We start from the raw sequence: 3,452 nt of genomic DNA, 5'->3' as shown, positions 1-3,452 counted from the left end.
CACACCCCTGTGTGGCGGAAGCTCCCAAGGTGAAGCCGGAAGTCCACCGGGTGCCCTCAAGTTTCTTCCCCCCAGTACTTCCCGGTGTGGCGGAAGTACTGAGGGCCAACACTCCCAAGGCATTGGGGCGCCCCCTGGCGGTGACCACGGGCCCCTACAGGGCTGAGCTTCCAAGCTCCGTACCCGTGGTCCCCAAAGCCACCAGGGAGGACGCCCCCTCGTGTCCTGGAGGAGGCACAAGCCCTCCTCCACTCCTCCTGGGCGTCCCGCTGGGCACCACTATATATATATATGTATATATATATATATATATATATATATATATATATATATATATATATATATATATAAAATAACAAAAGTAACAGTATATAACATATAACAACACAAAACACGAATGCAAACAAATGGATACGGAAATGTTGATGATTGTGAATTAGAGTCTGGGTGTAAAAACTGTCCTGAATACGGATGACTGTACGAGAGACAAGTGATTTGTTTGAATTTCCCGGCAAATGGAGCAACCTCACCATGAATCCTCGGCGCATGGTGGATGATGTAATATGACCCCGGGGTCTCTGGTGATGAGGGATGGAAGACAGTCCGGTGAAATGAAAACAAACTAGTGCAAAAGCGCGATGTGGAAAACAGCAAGTAAGTTGGTTCGTGGTGGTAAAAAATGGTCTTCTTCTTTCTCCTCTCTCCTCCTCGTTTCTTTCTGATTGCTTAAATAGTCCTGTGCCGGATGTAATTGATTGATAGTTAACAGGTGTTTTCCAATTTGGGGCTGCGGTTTCTTTCCACCATCCGTCCCCCTTTACGGGGACGACATTCACTGACACACACATAAACAGCAAACGGGACGATGGAAGCACGACGCACTCAGACTAATAGTGACAACTCTATTACTACTATGTAGCCCCGCTACAATATAAAGGACATAAACAACAGAAACAAGAAGCTGCTTCAGGATATTAAGGACCAGGGAAACTTTTAATTAATCGCTTTAGGCAACCTTTAACACTAGAATTACCAGAGCCTACGAAAAAACTTGTAGATCCGGCCCACCTTAAATCGCTTCTTAAATCCGTTCACACCTCTAAAATTACTAAAATATGAAAAAGTTTCTGTTTTAACAATGTGTTTACACAGATTACTGTAGAAACGGAACACACATGAAATGCGTATGTTCCAAATAACGATCTATTATTTCCACTCTAAAACTCCACTTCACTTGCAGATAATCAATCAAGGCATGAGCTGGGAGAAGTTCGTGCACGTTCTAAGTCAAAGGGGAGATGGAATAGCCGGCTGCTGGCAGCTTGTCTTTATCAGCACATTTAGAGGACAAAAGATGCTGGCGGAGAGGTGTGAACGGATTTAAGAAGCGATTTAAGGTGGGCCGGATCTACGAGTTTTTTCGTAGGCTCTGGTAATTCTAGTGTTAAAGGTATGCTAGAAAAAAATTGAGAAAAATATTATGGAAAATGCAAGTAAGTTTGTGAATACATTTAGAGCACTTGGTGCTCAGCCTGAAGACATCAAGCAATCGTTCACAACTTTTATTGAAATAGTTGAACCACTGGCATCTAAAGCTGAAGGAAAAGCAACGGCTGTGAACTCCAAATGCAAAGTGCTTAGAGACAGACTAGCTGCACTGAAAGATGGATGCAGAAGGAATAATATCAGAATTGAAGGTCTCCCTGAAAACCATGAAAGTCCAAACCCAGTGAAATACATAGCTGAAGTATTCTCTAAAACAGGGGTCTCCAACCTTTTTACCCCCTGAGAGGTACTTTTACAAAATGAAAATGGCCGAGAACTACTCATGTTTTCTAACGTTTATTCTCATAGCTTATTTCAACCCAAACAAACTGAATAAGCTTGTTTTGCCTGAACATTTACAAAATGTTGGTGTTCACAACTCACATTTTGCATTAAAACATCACAAAAAATATTTAGAAACAGAGCAAGAGCATTTTGTATGTCTGTATGCATTTTCTTGTGTATCTCACACTATTGAATTAAAACATGAATTCTGTCAAAACAAAACAATGTAATTACAAATACACAGATATTACTTATTCATTTGTCATTTTGTTACATGTCACTGTTTCACTTTACAAGAATGTTCATATGTCCAGTTGCATGTGTGATTAGTACAGAGCAGCATATTAACAGAGTGGAAATGCTGATGTAACTTGGCCATTGCCACTGCAATAGCAATGTGCGTGCAGTTGACTGCTCCAATTACATTTGGAAAACCAGACGTTGTTGCAAATTGTGCTTTTACGTTTTCCAGTTCAACCACAGTGTAAGAAAATCTTATTTATCCGTTTATTTATCCAAATTTGGGTTTGGCCAGAATATATGCACATGGGTCAAACTACTGTATACCAGTCCAGATGCTTCAGTTTATATTAACAACATATTTTCAAGCTTCTTCAAACTAGAACATGGTACTAGACAAGAATACCCGCTATCAGCACTGCTATTTGCATTTGCCATTGAGCCACTGACAGTTCACTTTTGAAATGCTTCCGAGATAAAGGGGATTATCAGAGAAGGACAGCAAATATCAGTATATGCAGATGATATAGTACTATATATACTGTATCAGATCCACAAAATACTGTGCCTGTAGTCCTAACAGCACTAGCAGAATTTCAAAAGATATCTGGACTCAAAAGTAATTGGAATAAAAGTGTGCTCTTTACAGTGAACTCTCTAGCACACAATATTAGATTGGACACATTTCCTTTTATCATTGCAGATCAGTTTAAATACCTAGAGGTAAACATCACAAGTAAACATAAAGCTCTTTTTCAAAAAAAATTTGCTCTCTGCATGGAAAAACTTAAGCAAGACTTTCATTGATGGTCTTCCCTTCATCTCACTTAAGCACTGTCAAGATTAATATCCTCCCTAAGCTTCTTTTTCTATTTTAAAGCATCCCCATCTACATTAACAAATCATTTTTAAGAAATTAGATTCAATCATAACCTCATTTATTTGGAATTCAAAACATCCACGCATCCAAAGAGTGACCCTACGAAGACCTAAGGCAGAAGGTGGCATGGCTCTACCTAACTTTCAATTTTATTACAAATATAAAAGTTATAAAAATATGGACTTTGACACGAATAGATGAACATACACAGGCTTGGTCCACAATAGAAATACAATCCTGCAGTGCTTCTTTATATTCCTTGCTTTGTGCCCTAGTAAATACAAGTTATTGTCAATATACTAACAACCCAGTTGTGCTTCATTCACTCAGAGTATGGAAACAATGTAAGAAGTACTTCAAGGCAGAGAAGCTTTTATCTGTGGCACCTCTGCACGGTAACCACCTTTTTCCACCCTCTCAAACTTACACAGTTTTTAATGCTTAGAAAACATACGGGATTAAATCGCTGAGAGATTTGTACATAGATAATGTCTTTGCATCC

This window comes from Erpetoichthys calabaricus, chromosome 4, assembly GCF_900747795.2.
Source record: "Erpetoichthys calabaricus chromosome 4, fErpCal1.3, whole genome shotgun sequence".
NCBI classification, from domain to species: domain Eukaryota; kingdom Metazoa; phylum Chordata; class Cladistia; order Polypteriformes; family Polypteridae; genus Erpetoichthys; species Erpetoichthys calabaricus.
Note: the sequence above shows the minus strand (reverse complement) of the source record.